The sequence below is a fragment of the Heterodontus francisci genome, chromosome 8 (assembly GCF_036365525.1).
Source record: "Heterodontus francisci isolate sHetFra1 chromosome 8, sHetFra1.hap1, whole genome shotgun sequence".
In the NCBI taxonomy this organism is placed as follows: Eukaryota; Metazoa; Chordata; class Chondrichthyes; order Heterodontiformes; family Heterodontidae; genus Heterodontus; species Heterodontus francisci.
In genome coordinates, this window is record NC_090378.1 from 29,450,275 (window position 1) to 29,470,265 (window position 19,991).

The 19,991-nt window shown below is 43.1% G+C and overlaps 1 protein-coding gene across 1 annotated transcript in view; it reads right to left on the reverse strand.

The window, feature by feature from the left end:
* LOC137372723 (putative ferric-chelate reductase 1) overlaps window positions 1-9,886 on the reverse strand; it is a 61,701-nt gene extending 51,815 nt beyond the window's left edge. The window contains exon 1 of the mRNA XM_068036874.1: window positions 9,801-9,886. The gene's annotated coding sequence lies outside the window, so the exon portion shown is untranslated. The remainder of the gene's footprint in view (window positions 1-9,800) is intronic.
* Window positions 9,887-19,991: the final 10,105 nt, after the last annotated feature.

Sequence of the window (19,991 nt, forward strand, 5' to 3'; positions counted from 1 at the left end):
GACCTTCCTTCAATCATATGGTTTGCTGACGATTGCACAATGTTCAGCACCACTCGTGACTCCTCAGATACTGAAGCAGTCTGTGTAGAAAGGCAGCAAGACATGGACAATATCCAGGCTTGGACCGATAAGTGGTAAGTAACATTCGCGCCACACAAGTGCCAGGCAATGACCATCTCCAACAAGAGAGAATCTAACCATCTCCCCTTAATGTTCAATAGCATTACGATCACTGAATCCCCCACTGTCAACATCCTGGGGGTTACCATTGACCAGAAACTGAACTGGAGTAGCCATGTAAATACTGTGGCTACAAAATCAGGTCAGAGGCTAGGAATCCTGCAGTAAGTAACTCACCTCATGACTCCCCAAAGCCTGTCCACCAACTACAAGGCATAAGTCAGGAGTGTGATGGAATACTCTCCACTTGCCTGGATAGGTGCAGCTCCAACAACACTCAAGAAGTTCAACACCATCCAGGACAAAGCAGCTTGCTTGATTGGCACCCCACCCACAAACATTCACTCTCTCCACCACCGACGCACAGTGGCAGCAGTGTGTACCATCTACAAGATGCAATGCTCCAAGGCTACTCAGGCAGCACCTTATAAACCTGCAACCTCTACCACCTAGAAGAACAAGAGCAGCAAAGGCATGGGAACACCACCACCTGCATGTTTCCCTCCAAGTCACAAACCGTCCTGACTTGGAACTATATCGCCGTTCCTTCACTGTCGCTGGGTCAAAATCCTGGAACTTTCTTCCTAACAGCACTGCGGGTGTACCTGCCTCATATGGAATGCAGCGGTTCAAGAAGGCAGCTCACCACCATCTTATTAAGGGATGGGCAATAAATGCTGGCCTAGCCAGCGACGCCCACGTCCCATGAATGAAGAAAAAAAAGTCCAGTGCCTTTAGCTGTTTCTTGATATCACGTGGAGTGAATTGGATTGGTTGAAGACTGGCATCTGTGATGCTGGGAACCTCAGGAGGAGGCCGAGATGGATTATCCACTCGGCACTTCTGGCTGAAGATGAATTCAAATCCTTCAGCCTTGGTTTTTGCACTGATGTGTTTGGCTCCCCCATCATTTGTGGAATCTCCTCCTCCTATTGTTTAATTGAGCACCATCGTTCACGACTGGGTGTGGCATGACTGTGGGATTAGTTAGGTCTGTATATCACATGCTGCTTCCACTGGTTGGGATGCAAGTAGTCCTGTGTTGTAGCTTCACCAGGCTGACAGCTCATTTTGAGGTATACCTAGTGTTGCTCCTGGCATTCCTCCTTCCCACTTCATTGAACCAGGATTGGTCCTTCCTTTGTTGGTAATGATAGAGTGGGGTATATGCCAGGCCATGAGGCTACAGATTGTGGTCGAGTACAATTTTGCTGCTGTTGATGGACCACAGCACCTCATATATGCCCAGTTTTGAGTAGCTAGATCTGTTGGAAATCTATCCCATTTAGCACGCTGGTAGTGCCACACAACACAATGGTGGGTATCCTCAATGCAAAGATGGGACTTGGTCTCACAAGGACTGTGTGTTGGTCACTCCTACCAATATTGTCATGGACAGATGCATCTGCAACAGGTAGACTGGTGAGGATGAGGTCAAGTAGGTTTTTCCCTCTTGTTGGTTCCCTCACCACCTGCCATAGACCCAGTCTAGCAGCTATGTGCTTTAGGACTCGGCCAGCTTGGTCAGTAGTGGTGCTACCGAGCCACTCTTGGTGATGGACATTGAAATTCCCCACCCAGAGTACATTCTGTGGCCATCCTGGGCTGTGGCAATAACCATAATTAATTTTCTGGGGATGAGCTCTCCTGCATCCACTCTTCCTGCACCCACAATTTCCCGCTCTTGGTTCAGCAGCAAAGGGTATGCTTGCTCTATTTGGGCAGGAATATTACAATAAAAGCAAATGTAGGAAGTATGTCCTCTGATAATTCCCATCGTTTTCCTTGTTTGAATGCTAGATTCAAGGGACATTTCAGGGATCCATTCAAAGGTTCTAAGGCTGTAAGTTCTAAGCTTGGCAGAGGGAACCTAAATATTTTTGCAATCAGAGCCTGTGCATGCTGCGAAGGCAATTTGACCCAAAAATGCTCTATATCAAATAGCTAAGCCAAGTGCACATGCTACAACCTGTCTTACCTCACTCTATTCTAACTGCACCATTGTTTCATGCAAAGCATGGACCTGTTGGGCTGAATGGCCTGTTTCTGTGCTGCAAATACTATGTAAAAGCACCCAGATAACCTACCCGACATGGTCGTACAAATATAGGGCACTCCTTCGAGTTGCAATTTGTCACTCTCACTGTTGGCACACTCAATTGATAAAAAAACTTCACAATCTATCTGCAAAACACTTGTCCATTGGCTCACAGAGATAATGGAATGCCACTTGGGTGTCATGTATGTGTGCTCTTCAAACTTACAACATCTCACATACTTTTCTGCTTATCACATTAGCTGACAACAAGAGGGATAAACTCACACTACTGGAGGGCACACTAATCTGGCATTTGATGCCATGCTGCACAAAATCAGTCATAAGTGCATAGGGGAAATGAGGCAAGATGAAGTTGGAGATCTCCCTCCAGATGATGCAGAGTATCCTCTATGGTCTTAATAACTAAATGGCCTCAGTGTATCTGTGTTCAGCTTGTGTCCATGGCTGGCATGTCTGAAACGGGTTAATTAGGACACCATGTGATGGAATATAGGTGTAATAGGCTTGATTAAGTAGAATTTGGAAATAGTTAGTGTATTATGCCTTTAGAGTTAAAGATTGAATAAACGGTTAGTTTTCAGGAGGTATGTTTTCAGGAACTTAATTGGTTTGTTCAGACAGGTCGGCTCTGGAGGTTGCTGTGGGTGCCATGGAAAGGGCAATTAACAATAAATGAGAATGTACCCACAAGAACAAGGGGTCAAGTAAACACAATTATAAATATTTTGACCAGATAAAAGCTCACAACTTCAAATTCCAGTAAAACATTAAGTGGAAATGGTGATTAACAATATGGATTTTAAAAGGAACACAAGAAGGTCACATCTAATGCAAAAGTCATATGACACCTTAGAAATAGTATAAAAATAAAAGGTTTTGAAGCAAACACTTAGGGGGGTTGTATCCTCAAACAGCACTTCTCATCCCATGCCTTATTCAGGGATTTAAGGTACAAGTTTACTTTAAATTTTGATGGATATTCTGGATATTCTAAGATAATTTTGTTGTAACATTAGCAAGGTTAAACTTTTGGATTCTATGTTAGAAATAAGAATATGTGTTACATTTCTCAGTGATATTTGATATTGTGATATACTTATCCACTTAAGAAGTTTATTGCATGTTAAATCCTTTAATAAATATATAAAAGTTAATAAATTGTCTCATGTAGTATTCTGCACACAATTACAAGAACCCTGTCTCTGTGTCTCTTTAAGTGAAGAGATACGTATTGAAGAGAGTTTCCCAGACCCTTATAATATCTGGGATATTTATGACTTAGCCATAAAATATTAGAAATAGGCTATCCAAAAGATGGTAAAATTCTCTGTTGGTTTTCTTTCTTCGAGGGAAAGCTAGTGCAACTTTGAACCCAAATAAGTGTCTGAAAATTTGTCTAGTTTGAACTTGATTAAAGGAGATTTGTGGGGATGTGCTCTTGATTTGGTTAAAGTCTGCAAGGGGTTAAAGTCATAAATCACTTCAGCCAAGCAGCCATTCTTAGAGAGTGCCTTCTCCTTCAAATAAAGGTAGCATAGATGACTGTCCTGTCATGAAAACGTGCTATGCTGAATGATGATTTTAATTCATCAGTTGGAAACCTATATTAAACTATTAAAAAGGAAAGCAGGAACCCAGATTCGACGTTTAAAAAACTGGCAGCCAAGATAACCACCACAATTTGCATTGAAATACCTCACATTCCAAGGCATCAAAGTGGAGACGCATGTCTAAATAGTTCGCATTCAGAACATTGTCTTGAACAGCTGAATAAATTATCTGGCATCGCCCTCATTAACAAGGCATTCAAAGCCATCTTGGAGCTTTCACACCAGTGGAGACGAACCTCCAGAGGGTAAAAATTGAAACAGTAAGACATAACAGAGATTTGGGATTTTTAGGCTGGGATCTCATTTAAGTGGGGAAAAAAGACTGCACAGAAAGAATCATGTGACAGTCTCCCCAGTCTGTGTGAAAACTTGGAGTTTCTGTTACACACAGCATACAAGCTTTGAGAACCATTCATGTAGGACCCCAGTGCGGCTGTCTATCTGTCTCTCTCTCCAGATAATACTGCAAGTTTTGAAACCTGTCTGCAATTGTGGAACATCCAAATCTCTCATTGTTACAGACAGAGACACTGGGTTTGGGGGGTGGGGGGGAGCGGTGGGTGGTGGCGGTGGTGTTGGAGAAAGCCACCTACATCACTGTCTCCAAGAAAACCCTGAACCAGGTGGACCAGCTGCAAGTGTACTTCTACCAACCAGAAACTTCAAGACCAGGAATTCATCTGCAAGACGACTGAATTACCAGACCCCACAGACTGTATATTATTTTTATTTGTTCTGCACTCTAATCCATCCAAACTATTCTTCATCACTCTGGAACCTATTTGTGTGTAAGTGATTCTGGTGTGTGTGTGTGTGTGTAAGTTAGAGCGTAGTCTATTATTTTACTTAGATAGGGTTTTGATTTTGAATTCAATAAACTAACTTCTTTCTTGTTTAAACTCAAGAAAACCTGTCTGATTGGTTCTTTTATGATCATAGCACCTAAAAGGGTTAAACACTCACTGAATTGATAAGCACATTCACTGTTTTAAAGAAACAAACCCTGTTGCAGTCAAACAAGGAGAGGGACAAGACGGGAGCCTTTCGATCCCTCCTCACTTGATTGCAACAGTCATAAAATGAAAGCATCGTGACTGCTATTTAGGAATTGACACTGACCTGATGGACTGAATGTTGGTCATTCACTAAACTGCTACACATTGATGGAGTGGAGCCCTTTTTGGTACATGTGCACCAAGAAATTGTTTCTAGGGGCTCAGATGGCAACATGGGCACCAAAGACCACCTGCACTTTGGGGAATCTGCAATTTGATGAGATTGGGCAGTTTTGCCAGGCTGCTACTCCTGCTTCATGGAAAAAGTAATGAACAAGCTGGCCCTGATGAACAATTTATCAGTGAGGTATTTGACATAACACTGCAAATTGATTTATGTTCCCTGTGGTGCTTTGGAATGAACCAGAGACAAAAAATGTTGAGAGCAGTGATGACTGACTGGCAGTGCCAGCTCTCTGTGTGAGGTATGTTTTGCAACAGATGCCACGACTCTGTAACTGTTTCCCTATAAAAACCAGAGCCTATGAAAGCAGCACTCTTCTGACATTACCAGATAGCTATTCCTTGGCCTGCAAAGTCAGCTACTTGAATAAGTAATAAGTAATGGCAGCTGGTGGCACTGTGCCTTTGGTACTCCCTTCTCCTTCATTCACTTTGTCGAATCTACGAGAGAAGCAGTGAATCCAATCTCCATAGTTTTCAATTCAATTATAATTCAATAGTTCGTAACAATCCAGCTTAAAGATATCCTCTTCATTCAGGCCAGGATGCTACTGGCATTTAAAGCTAAGTTTGAATGAGCAGCAACAGATGACAACCTGATGAAGCTGCAACACAGGATGGCATTCATGCTAAACAGTGGAACCATGTAATAAACCAATCTAGGCAATTCCTCAGCAAGAGGATCAGATAAAAGCTCTGCAATCCTGCCAGATCCAGTTGTGAATGGTAGTGGACAATTAAACAACTAACGGGAGGGAAATGAGGCTTCATGAACATCCCTATTCTCAATGTTAGTGGAGCCCAGCATATGGGTGCAAAAGACAAGCCTGAAACATTTGCACCCTTCTTGATCCAAATGTGTCAAGTGGATGATTCATCTCCACCTCCTTCTGAGGTGCCTAGCATCACTGATGTCAGTCCTCAGCCAATTCAATTCACTCCACTGACAGCAAGAAACAGCTGAAAGTACTGATACAGCAAAGGCTATGGGCTCTGACAATATCCCAGCAGCAGTGCTGAAGGTTTGTGCTCTGGAACTAGCCACGCCTCTGGTCAAGCTGCTCCAGCACAGCTCCAACAGTGACATCTATCCAATAAAGTAGAAAATAGTCCAGGTTGCCCTGCCAACAAAAAGCAGGACAAATCCACTCTGGTCAGTTACCGCCCCATCAATCTACTCTCAATGAGCAGCAAATTGATGGAAAGGGACATCGACTGTGCAATCAAGTGGCACCTACTCACAAATAACCTGCTCACTGATGCTCAGTTTGGGTTCTGACAGGACCACTTGGCTCCAGACATCATTACAGCCTTGGTCCAAACATGGACAAAAGACCAGAATTTCAGAGGGTGAGGTGACAATGACTGCCCTTGATATCAAGGCAGCATTTGACTGAGAAGCCCTAGCAAAATTGAAGTCAATGGGAACCAGGGGGAAACTCTCCAATGACTGAAGTTATTTCTAGCAGAAAGGAAAATGGTTGTGCTTTTGTGGCTAATAAATGTTAATCATCTCATCCCAAGGACCTCACTGCACGAATTCCTTAGGGCAGTGTCCAAGGCCAAATATCTTCAGCTGCTTCTATAGCTGCCTTTATCATAAGGTTAGAAGAGGGGATGTTTGCCTAATGATTGCACAATGCTGAGTTCCACTCACAACTCCTCAAATAATGAAGCAATCCATGCTCACGTGCAGCAAGATCTGGACAGCATTTAGGCTTGGGTTGATAAGTGGCAAGTAACATTCGCAATACACAAGTGCCAGGCAATGACCATCTCCACCAAGAGAGTCTATAAACCTCCCCTTAACACTCAACAGCATTACTATCGTCAAATTCCCTATCAATACCACGGGTCACGATTGACCAGAAATTTAACTGAACTGAACTAACCACATAAATACTGTGGCTACAAGAGCAGGTCAGAGACTGGACCCACCTCCTGACCCTTCAACCCCACCCCCACCCCTACCTAAGCCATTACACCATCTACAAGGCACAGTGTAATGGAATATTCTCCACTTGCTGGGATGAGTGAACCTCCAGCAATACTCAGGAAGCTGGACACAACATTCAGAATAAAGTAGCTTGCTTGATTGGCACCCCATCCACCACCTTAAACATACACTCTCTCTGTCACCTGCTCAATGTGGCTGCAGTGTGAACCATCAACAAGACGCAATGCAGCAACTTACCAAGGCTTCTTTGACTATATCTCCCAAACCCATGACCTCCATCACCTAGAAGGACAAAAGGCAGAGACACATGGAAACACTACCACCTCTAAGTTCCTCCAAATCACACACCATTCTGATTGAAAGTATATCACCTTTCCTTCATTGTCACTTGGTCAAAGTCCTGGAACTCCCTAACAGCTCTGCTGGAGTACTTCCACCACATGGACTACAGCAGTTCAAGAAGGTGGCTCACCACCATCTTCTCAGGGGCAATTAGGGATGGGCACATCCTCTGAATTGATTTTAAAAACTGCTTAGCATGCAGCTGCTGTGCATCATAAATTCTGGAATTTCACATTAGCCAAGTTGCATAGTTTTCAAAGGTTTAACGATGGCTCTCATGGAATCTGTAATAGTAAGGAATGTTGATGATATGCTAGATTCACAATTTCCAATGGTGTACTATTCTAGCAGATGCAAGCAATTTCACTAGCACCCAAAATTTCAGATCACCCTTGCTCACTGCACAGTGGCGCAGTGGTTAGCACCGCAGCCTCACAGCTCCAGCGACCCGGGTTCGATTCCGGGTACTGCCTGTGTGGAGTTTGCAAGTTCTCCCTGTGTCTGCGTGGGTTTTCTCCGGGTGCTCCGGTTTCCTCCCACAAGCCAAAAGACTTGCAGGTTGATAGGTAAATTGGCCATTATAAATTGTCACTAGTATAGGTAGGTGGTAGGGAAATATAGAGACAGGTGGGGGTGTTTGGTAGGAATATGGGATTAGTGTAGGATTAGTATAAATGGGTGGTTCTTGGTTGGCACAGACTCGGTGGGCCGAAGGGCCTGTTTCAGTGCTGTATCTCTAATCTTATGCCAGAAAGCCCATTCCTGCCTCCCAGAGTTTCTAATCCTAGCAACCTTTCAATTAAAATATCAATAAAACTGCTGGTGTGTTAACTTTGCAAATACATTCTTTTGAATAGTCTCACTAATACTATCTGAAACTCTGAATATTGTATTTCCCACCCTGTTTTTAATTTATATTATGAAAAAAATTGATTGCTGTCTCAAAATAGAGCAAGTCTATTCTTAAATCAATGCAAACACTTAGAATTTTGAGGCATTTTATTCTCTAGCATTTTAATTTCTCTCACCTATCAAGAAGTCATAGAAGGATAAGCCAATAGAAAGAAGCTGGTAGTAGTTAGTGAGCAGTCAATTATTTTATTATGATTCCCCAGTTCCTGGAATTGTTTCACAGAATGACAGTTGGTTCCATGAAACAGAACGCAGCAAGTTTAAACACTGGGCATAAACTATAGCTCTAGGTCTGAACATGGAGGAGGTATTGGTTTCTCCTGCGAATGTGGCAGCACTGTCACCATAGAGATGACATTATCAGTCATGGCTGGGGCATTGAGTTGGATTAATGAGGTGTGACCAACTATACTCAAATACATTACATCTGCAGTGAATACAATGGCATCTTTTGACTAAGGAACAGCAATACAGTGTCTTGGCATCTCCATAGGAGACTTTAAAGCTTTTGACAATCCATTAAAAGGATTAAGACATTTTTTTGAATTATATAGTCTGGTTTAAATGGGTTTATTGCTCCATTTAAATAGTAGAATTTTTGCACAAACATTTTAAGAATTCATTTGCCGATATTACACAGCAGACTTTTAAAACTGTAGAAACTACTAATACTGTCTGGCAATAAAAATAATTGAAGATTTAGTAGCTAACCCCTGAATCCCAGGATTACATCCTTGGAATCGCTCACTATTATTGTTTAAACATTATGCATTCAAATAAATATCTACATGAACATAAAGTGGTTTCTCCGGTTTTGCATTGTTATTAAAGTAGCATTCATTCATGTCTGTGCGGAGGCCAGTTCACAGTGCTCGACTGATTCTTACCTAATCACACAGTGCAAGATTAACCACTTTCAGATAAATTACTGAAAAAATGATCAATTAAGAATTAGCAGTGAATTGGCTGCTAGAGTTTTGTTATAGTTGTCGGATTATGTTAACTGTTTAGAAACTTTCGTGGGGGTATTTTTACAGTCGCTCTTTGATTCTTCTTTTGCTACACTGCAACTGCCAAGTGTGGTTGATATAGAACAGGACACTGGTGCACGTTTTATAAATAATCCAGTGCCTTCAAGGAGTAGGGTTACAGCTGGGTTGTTATATGAAAACGAAAAAGTCTTTAGACTAATTCTTTGCCTCCACTGCCAATACAGTGCATTCTGCTTTAAGCTGCTAAGCATTAAAAACTGAACTGCCAATAGTTTATTGACATGCCACATGAGAGAGTAAAACCAACACTAATTTGCTCGAAATAATCACACATTGTGAATTACCTCAAGGTAATTCTGGTACCGTGTGCTTTTCCTACCAGGTCTACTTTTGCCTTATCTACAACCGAACAACTTCAACGAGCACAGAAAGGCGTAGAACGAACTAAAGCTATCTGAGAGATATATATGACTACTTAAAATATAAGAAGTTTACTCTACTCATACTTACCTGTGGACTTGGAACTGCCGTGCCCTCACCTGAGCGAAACTTCGCGTCAGGTTTCACTATTGAGGCGGGGCTCTGGCATGGTAACAGCACCATCCAACCGAAAAAAAACCTAAAATTTACTTCCGTGGGTTAGGCTCACAAAATTATGATACTTAGACATGAGAAAGTCCATTGGGCCCCTCTTATTTCATCCGTTCATACACAACCTTATATTTCCCCTTATTGTATCTAATTGCATCTGAAATGATTCCAGGGATTTTAGCAAGTGTTTAGAAGAGCCTAAAGCAGTCCTAAAGTTACCTATTACTAGTTCGTGCCCCATTATCCTGTTCCTACAGTTTAATTTATAGTTTTCTGGGTTAATTTTATCCATTCCGTTTATTATTTTATATAAAGCTGTAAGATCATCTCTCCTCCAATTTGAAAAGCCCAAGTCTCTCCAATGTTTCCTCCTAACTGCTTGGCCTACTCATATAGCTTGTATAACATGGTACTGATCAGTTTCCTTTAATTTCATTCTGCTGCCAGTTTAGTACTGTGTGTAAATTTGTCTCGTTTGCATTGAATTTGTGATTCATTGATGCAAATTAGAAGCGGCCCTGCTACCAACACTGAACCCTAGGAATCCCAAACAGTACATCTCTTCAACAACAAAAACAAGAAATGCTGGATTCACTCAGCAGGTCTGGCAGCATCTGTGGAAAGAGAAGCAGAGTTAACGTTTCGGGTCAGTGACCCTTCTTCTCTTTACTTCAACGTTACTCCTCTAATTAGTACCCGTTGTTTCCTATCCTTAGGCCAATTTCTTATCCAAACCCAGTTTTCCCCCGAATTCTTACAGCTTCGGGTTTAACTGGTAATCTTTTGTGCGGTACTTTATCACTTTGGTATGGAAGTTTAAGAATACAACATTGTAGGGTTTACCACAGTTGACTTAGATTGTCAATTCCTCAAAGAAAACTAGGAGTTTGGCCAAGCAGGATCTTTCCTGCCTAAAACCATGTTGACTGGCATTCACTAGATTTACTCCTGATAAATTGAAACCATTTTTTTACGTGGAATTGTAGAAACGCGAATAAATAGGATTGTAATTTCATCATGCTTTTTTGAAAAACAGTACTTTAGTCTGTTTCCAGTTTAATGATGCCTCCCATTGTCATTGATTCCCTAATAATGAATCTCTCTGCCTCACAAATCTCTTCACTAGTCTCATTCAGCAGTCTGGAATAAATACCATTTGCCACAAATTTCTAGGTATTTATTTGATGTAAGCCCTTTCCGGTTGTCTCAGACTTCCATCTCATTTATATTAAAGTCTTGAATTATTCCTTAGTACTATTTTTGGGGTGGGAAAGCACATTGTTCCTGTCTTCAATTGTAAATATTTTGAGGAAGTAATCATTCAAAAAAATTGCCATCTTGTGCTTATCCACACTTTTACGCCCATTTTCATCTTTTAATGTTCTTGCTTCTCATTGTGGCATTGAAAGAAATATCTTACATGTTGCATCTGCAGGTATGCGAGCCTCTAGGTCTTTGTCCCTCTGCTCAGCCTTTTGATGTGTCTTTGTATAATTGCATATCCCAGTGATACCCTGCCCCTTTTTCCTGGTAGGATTTATAGAATTTTCTGCTTTATTTCACTGTAATTTGTTTTTTTTAAAATCCAGCAGCAGTAGTGTTAAGACAATTACAGAAATGGGTTTACTGTACACCATGTATGTAGTATTTATTCTCTAGATATGTTAGGGACATGCTTCCCTGGGAAAATATTATTTTTTTGCTACTTTATTTGGTGTATACTCCAGCATTTTTGACTTTTCATATGATGGAGAGGGGGTTCCAGGATTTTGATCCAGCAACAGTGAAGGATATAGTTCCAAGTCAGGATGGTGAGTTACTTGGAGGGGAACTTGCAAGTGGTGGTTTTTTCATGCGTCTGATGGCTTTGTCCTTCTAGGTGGTAGAGCTCGCAGTTTGGAAGGTGCTGTCCAAGGAGTCTTGCTGAGTTGCTGCAGTGCATCTTGTCGATGGTACACACTGCTGCCACTGTGTGCCGGTTATGAAACGAATGAATGTTTAAGGTGGTGGATGCATGCTGATCAAGTGGGCTTCTTGTCCCGGATGGTGTCAAGCTTCTTGAGTGTTGTAGCAGCTGCACTCATCCAGGCAAGTGGAGAATATTCCATCACACCCCTAACTTGTACCTTTTGGAGAGACTTTGGGGAGTCATTAAGTGAGTTATTTGCTGCAGAATTCCCAGCCTCTGACCGCCTGTAGCCACAGCATTTATATGGCTGGTCCAGTAAAGTCTCTGGTCAATGGTAACCCCCAGATGTTGCCGGTGGAGGAATTCAATGATGGTAATGCTGTTGAATGTCACAAGGAGATGTTCAGATTCTCTCTTGCTGGAGATGGTCATTGCCTGGCATTTGTGTGGTGCAGACGTTATTTGCCATTTATCAACCCAAGACTGTTGACCAAGTCTTGTTCCATGCAGGCATGAACTGCTTCAGTATTGAGGAGCCGTGAATGGTACTGAACACTGTGCAATCATCAGTGCACAACCCCACTTCTGACCTTATGATGAGGAAAAGTCAGTGATGAAGCAGCTGAAGATGGTTGGGCCTAGAACACCATCCTGAGGAACTCCTGCAGTGATGTCTTGGGGCATAGCTGTTTAGCCTCCAACAACCACAACCAGTTTCCTTTGTGGTAGGTATGACTCCAACCCATTGACTTTAATTGTGATAGGGCACTCGATCAAATGCTGCCTTGATGTCAAAGGCAGTTACTCTCACCTTACCTCTGTATTTCAGGTCTTTGTCCACATTTGGACCAAGGCTGTAATGAGTTTGGGAGCCATGTAGTCCTAGCAGAACCCAAGCTGAGCATTGGTGATCAGGTTATTGCCGAGTAAGTGCCACTTGATAGCACTGCCAATGACACCTTCCATCACTTAGCTGACAACTAAGAATAGACTGATGGAGAGGTAACTGGCCAGATTGAATTTGTCCTGCTTTTTGTAGACAGGACATACCTGGGCAATTTACTACATTGTTGGGTAGATGCCAGTGCTGCAGATGTACTGGAACAACTTGGCTAGGGGTGTGGCTAGTTCTGAAGCACAAGATTTCAGTACTGCAGCTGGGATGCTGTCAGGACCCATAGCATTAGCTGTATTCAGTGTCTTCAGCTATTTCTTGATATGGAGTGAATTGAATTGGGTGAAGACTGGCATCTGAAATGCTGGGGACCTCAGGAGAAGGCTGAGATGGATCATCCACTTGGCATTACTGGCCTAAGATCGTTGCACATGGTTCAGCCTTGTCTTTTGCACTCACGTGCTGGGCTTCCCTATCATTGAGGATAGGGATGTTTTTGGAGCCTCCTCCTTCAGTTAATTGTTTAATTGTCTACCGCCACTCACAATTGGATGTGGTAGGACTGCAGAGCTTTGATCTGATCCGTTGGTTATGGGATTGCTTAGCTCTCATGTCAGGCATCTCAAGGAAACTAATAATAATAAAGTCCCACACAGGAGGTTAGTAAACAAAATTAGAGAACGTGGGATTCGGGGTAATGTACTGGTATGGATTGAGAATTGCTTAACAGACAGAAAACAGAGAGTAGGAATAAACGGATCATTCTCAGGATGGCAGGCTGGTACGAGTGAGGTACTGAAAGGATCAGTGCTGGGGCCACAGCTGTTCACAATCTATATAAATGATTGGATGTGGGAACCAAATGTAATATTTCCAAATTTGATGATGACACAAAGCTAGGTTGGGAATGTAAGTTGTGAGGAGGATGCAAGGCAACTTCAAGGGGACTTGGATGGAATAAGTGAATGGGCAAGAACATGGCAGATGAAATATAATGTGAATAGGTCTGAAGATCTCCACTTTGGTAGAAAAAACAGAAAGACAGAGTATTTTTTAAATGGTGAGAGGTTGGGAAGTGATGTCCAAAGGGACCTGGGTGTCCTTATTCATGAGTCACTAAAAGCTAGCAGGCAGATGCAATTAGGAAGGCAAATGGTATGTTGGCCTCCAACGCAAGGGATTTTTAGGTACCAGAGTAAAGAGGTCTTGCTGCAATTGTATAGATTCTTCATGAGACCACACCTAGAGTATTGTGCACAGTTTTGGTCTCCTCATCTAAGGATGGATATACTTGCCATCGAGGGAGTGCAATTATGTTTCACCGGACTAATCCCTGGGATGGTGAGGTTGTCTTATGAGGAGAGATTGAGGAAACTGGGTATGTATTCTCTAGAGTTTAGAAGAATGAGAGGTGATCTCATTGAAAGTTACAAAATTCTTACAGGGTGTGACAGGTGGATGCAAATAGGACGTTTCCCCTGGCTGGTGAGTCTAGAACCATGGGACATTGTCTCAGAATAAGGGGTAGGCCATTTAAGACAGAGATGAGGTGGAATTTCTTCACTCAGAGGGTGGTGAATTTTGGGAATTCTCTACCCCAGAGAGCTGTGGCAGTTTAATCATTAAGCATGTTCAAGACAGAAATTGATAGATATCTGGATATTAATGACATTCATGGATATGGGAATAGCACAGGAAAGTGGTATTGAGGTAGATGATCAGCCATGATCTAATTGAATGGTGGAGCAGCCTCGATGGGCCGAATGGTCTACTCATGCTCCAATGTTCCTAATACTGACTTAGGGCCAGGCACTCAGCAAAATTAATATAAGCAAAATAACAGTAATGAAGAAAATAATGGCATTAAAGAGTGAAAAATCCCCAGAACCAAATGGATTCCATCTTAGGGTTTTAAAAGGAATTAGGTGATAACATTGCAGATGCCCTAACTATAATCTTCCAAAGTTCTCGTGATTTGGGAACCTTTCCTTTAGATTGTAAAATAGTACATCATTCTGCTATTTAAGAAAGGTAAGAGAAGGAATCAAGGGGATTTTAGACCAGTTATCCCAAAATCCGTTGTTGAGGAACTACTAGTGTCTTCAATTAAGGATAGAGTGACTGAACATCTTGAAAATTTTCAGCTGATTAGAGAAAGCCAGCATGGATTTGTAAAGGGTAGGTCATGCCTGATGAATCTGATTGAACTTTTTGAAGAGTTCACTAAAGTAGTGGCAGGGAAATGTCTATAGATGTTAATTATATGGAACTCTAAGAAGGCATTTGTAAGTCCCTCATAAGAGATTGCTAGTTAAAATTGAAGCGCATGGAACTGAAAGCAAATTATTGACCTGGTCAGGAAATTGGCTGAGTGGCAGGAGACAGAGAGTAGGGATAATGGGCAGGTATGCTAACTGGCAGGATGTAACTAGTGGTGTCCCACAGGGTTCTGTGTTGGGGCCTCAACTACTCACTATTTATTAACAACTTAGATGATGGGATAGAAAGCCACATATCCAAATTTACCGATAACACAAAGATAGGCAGCATCGTAAGCAGTGCAGATAGAAGTGCAACATTACAAGGAGATATTAATAGGTTAAGTGAATGGGCAACACTTTAGCAAATGTATTTCAAGATAGACAAGTGTGAGGTCATCCACTTTGGACCTAAAAGGATAAAACGGGGTACTTTCTAAATGGTGAAAAGCTAGGATCAGCGGAGCTCCAAATAGACTTGCAGGTCCAGGTACATAGCTCATTCAAATAATAGATACAGAAAATAATCAAAAAGGCTAATGGAATGCTGGCCTTTATATCTAGAGGGCTAGAATACAAAGGGGTAGAAATCATGCATCAGATATACACAGCTCTGGTTAGAACATACCTGGAGTACTGCAAACAGTTCTAGGCTCCAGACCTTAGGAATGATATATTGGCTTTGCAAAAAGTGCAGCGTAGATTTACCAGAGTGATACCTGGTTTCCAAGATTTCAGTTTCAAGGCGAGATTACACAAACTAGGATTGTATTCCCTAGAATTTAGAAGGTGAAGGGATAATTTGATTGAAATTTTCAAGATACTCAGGGGAATACTAAGAGGGATACTCAGGGCAATCAAGTAGCATTACTCAGCAACAACCTGCTCACTGATGCTCCGTTTGGGATCCGCCAGGGCCACTCGGCTCCCTACCTCATTACAGCCTTGGTCCAAACACTGACAAAAGAGCCGAGTTCAAGAGGTGAGGTGAGAGTGACTGCCCTTAACATCAAGGCAGCATTTGACTGAGTATGGCATCAAGGAGCCCTAGCAAAACTGAAGTCAATTGGAATCGGGGAGAAAACTCTTCACTGGTTGGAAACATATCTAGCACAAAGGAAGATGGTGGTAGTTGTTGGAGGCCAATCACCTTAGCCCCAGGACATCGCTGCAAGAGTTCCTCAGGATACTGTCCTAGGCCCAACCATCGTTAGCTGCTTAATCAGTGACCTTCCCTCCAACATAAGGTCAGAAGTGGGGATGTTTGCTGATGATTGCACAGCGTTCAGTACTAGTGAGGCTAGAAACAGGGAGCGAGTGCAGCTGAACACGTGGCTACAGAACTGGTGTAGGAGGGAGGGATTCAGATATGTGGATCATTGGGATACCTTCTGGGGAAGGTGGGACCTGTACAAGAAGGACGGGTTGCATCTGAACTGGAGGGGCACCAATATCCTGGGCGGGAGGTTTGCTAGAGCTCTTCGGGAGGGTTTAAACTAGTTTGGCAGGGGGATGGGAACCGGAGCCACGGATCAGTGGATGGGATAGCTGTTGAACAGGCAGATACCGAGTGCAGAGAGTCTGTGAGGAAGGTTAGACAGTTGACAGGGCAAAGTTGCAGCCAGTATGATGGGTTGAAGTGTGTCTATTTTAACGCAAGAAGTGTCAGGAATAAGGGTGATGAACTTAGAGCATGGATCAGTACTAGGAGCTACGATGTTGTGGCCATTACGGAGATGTGGATATCACAGGGGCAGGAATGGATGTTGGATGTTCCGGGGTTTAGATGTTTCAAAAGGAATAGGGAGGGAGGTAAAAGAGGTGGGGGAGTGGCATTGTTAATCAGGGATAGTATCACAGCTGCAGAAAGGGAGGTCGTCGAGGAGGGTTTGTCTACTGAGTCATTATGGGTGGAAGTCAGAAACAAGGAAAGGAGCAGTCACTTTGTTGGGAGTTTTCTATAGACACCCCAATAGCAACAGAGACATGGAGGAACAGATTGGGAGGCAGATTTTGGAAAGGTGCAGAAGTAACAGGGTTGTTGTCATGGGTGACTTCAACTTCCCTAATATTGATTGGAACCTGCTTAGTGTAAATAGTTTGGATGGAGCAGTTTTTGTCAGGTGTGTCCAGGAAGGTTTCCTGACTCAATATGTAGATAGGCTGACTAGAGGGGAGACTATGTTGGACTTGGTGCTTGGCAACGAACCAGGCGAGGTGGCAGATCTCTCGGTGGGAGAGCATTTCGGTGATAGTGATCACAACTCCCTGATCTTTACTATAGTCACGGAGAGGGCCAGGAGCAGACGGGATGGGAAAATATTTAATTGGGAGAGGGGGAATTACAATGCTATTAGGCAGGAACTGGGGAGCATAATTGGGAACAGATGTTCTCAGGGAAATGCACGACAGAAATGTGGAGGTTGTTTAGGGAGCACTTGCTGCGACTGCTGGATAGGTTTGTCCCGATGAGGCAGGGAAGGGATGGTAGGGTGAAGGAACCTTGGATGACAAGAGATGTGGAACAGCTAGTCAAGAGGAAGAAGGAAGCTTACTTAAGGTGGAGGAAGCAAGGATCAGACAGGGCTCTAGAGGGTTACAAGGTAGCCAGGAAGGAACTGAAGAATGGACTTAGGAGAGCTAGAAGGGGACATGAAAAAGTCTTGGCGGGTAGGATTAAGGAAAATCCCAAGGCGTTCTACACTTATGTGAGGAACAAGAGGATGGCCAGAGTGAGGGTAGGGCCGATCAGGGATAGTGGAGGGAACTTGTGCCTGGAGTCGGAGGAGGTAGGGTCCTAAATGAATACTTTGCTTCAGTATTCACTAGTGAGAGGGACCTGGTCGTTTGTGAGGACAGCGTAGGACAGGCTGATATGCTCGAACAGGTTGCGGTTAAGAGGGAGGATGTGCTGGAAATTTTGAATGATATGAGGACAGATAAGTCCCTGGGGCCAGACGGGATATACCCAAGGATATTACGGGAAGCGAGGGAAGAGATTGCTGCGCCTTTGGCGATGATCTTTGTGTCTTCACTGTCCACTGGAGTAGTACCGGATGATTGGAGGGTGGCAAATGTTGTTCCCTTGTTCAAGAAAGGGAATAGGGATAACCCTGGGAATTATAGACCAGTCAGTCTTACGTCGGTAGTGGGCAAATTATTGGAGAGGATTCTGAGAGACAGGATTTATGATTATTTGGAAAAGCATGGTTTAATTAGAGACAGTCAGCATGGCTTTGTGAGGGGCAGGTTATGCCTCACAAGCCTTATTGAATTCTTTGAAGATGTGACAAAACACATTGATGAAGGAAGAGCAGTGGATGTGGTGTATATGGATTTTAGCAAGGCGTTTGATAAGGTTCCCCATGGTAGGCTCATTCAGAAAGTAAGGAGGCATGGGATTCAGGGAAAGTTGGCTGTCTGGATACAAAATTGGCTGGCCCATGGAAGTCAGAGGGTGGTAATAGATGGAAAGTATTCAGCATGGAGCTCGGTGACCAGTGGTGTTCCACAAGGATCTGTTCTGGGACCTCTGCACTTTGTGATTTTTATAAATGACTTGGATGAGGAAGTGGAAGGCTGGGTAAGCAAGTTTGCCGATGACACGAAGGTTGCTGGAGTTGTGGATAGTGTGGAAGGCTGTTGTAGGTTGCAACGGGACATTAACAGGATGCAGAGCTGGGCTGAGAAGTGGCAGATGGAGTTCAACCTGGAAAAGTGTGAAGTGATTCATTTTGGAAGGTCGAATTTGAATGCGGAATACAGGCTTAAAGACAGGATTCTTGGTAGTGTGGAGGAACAGAGGGATCTTGGGGTCCACGTCCATAGATCGCTCAAAGTTGCCACCCACATTGATAGGGTTGTTAAGGCGTATGATGTGTTGGCTTTCATTAACGGGGGATTGAGTTTAAGAGCCGTGAGGTTATGCTGCAGCTCTATAAGGCCCTGATTCGACCACACTTGGAATATTGTGTTCAGTTCTGGTCGCCTCATTATAGGAAGGATGTGGAAGCTTTAGAGAGGGTGCAGAGGAGATTTACCAGGATGCTGCCTGGACTGGAGGGCATGTCCTACGAAGAAATATTGAGGGAGCTAGGGCTTTTCTCATTGGAGCGATGAAGGATGAGGGGTGACTTGATAGAGGGGTACAAGATGATGAGAGGCATAGATAGAGTGGATAGTCAGAGACTTTTTCCCAGGGTGGAAAGGGCTATCACCAGGGGGCATAATTTTAAGGTGATTGGAGGAAGGTTTCGGGGAGATGTCAGAGGTAGGTTCTTTACACAGAGAGTGGTGGGTGCGTGGAATGCACTGCCAGCGGTGGTAGTAGAAGCAGATACATTAGGGGCATTTAAGCGACTCTTGGATAGGTACATGGATGATAGCAGAATGAAGCGTAGGTAGTTAGTTTGATCTTAGAGTAGGTTAAAGGTTCGGCACAACATCGTGGGCCGAAGGGCCTGTACTGTGCTGTACTGTTCTATGTTATTCGATGTAGAATTAAATGTTAGAATTTCAGGACAGAGCAGCAGAAACTTGTTTGCAATGTTATGTGAGGCTGTGGAATGCATTACGAGAGTTCATGATTGAATTGGCTGTCAAAATATAAATACAGGTTAGATTGAGATAGGGGAACAGAGTGGGACATGGGATTAGGGCTGCTATTTGTGTGGAGCATAATATGAACAGCCTTATTGGGCTAAATAACCTGTTTGCAAGTTGTAGTCTTGATATAATTCTACGTAGTGCAATTTGCTCCAGAATAAAGTCTCAGGTCAATTTGACCTTCAACTGAGGCTGACTTGCCTGATGTTATACCAGTGACATCACAGTAGATTAAGCCAGACAGGGGTTGGGAGGAGCTGCTTTAACAATACAGCATTTGACTTCAGAGATGTCAAAAATATAGGCAATGGAAATAGCTGAGTAGATGGGACAGAGCAACAACAGTGGTTGTGCAATGTTTAAAGTATTGCTACACTAAAAATACAAGGACTCTTCAGTGACCTGTGAGAGATCCAGCATCCTTCTGCCCCTCTGAAAGATGG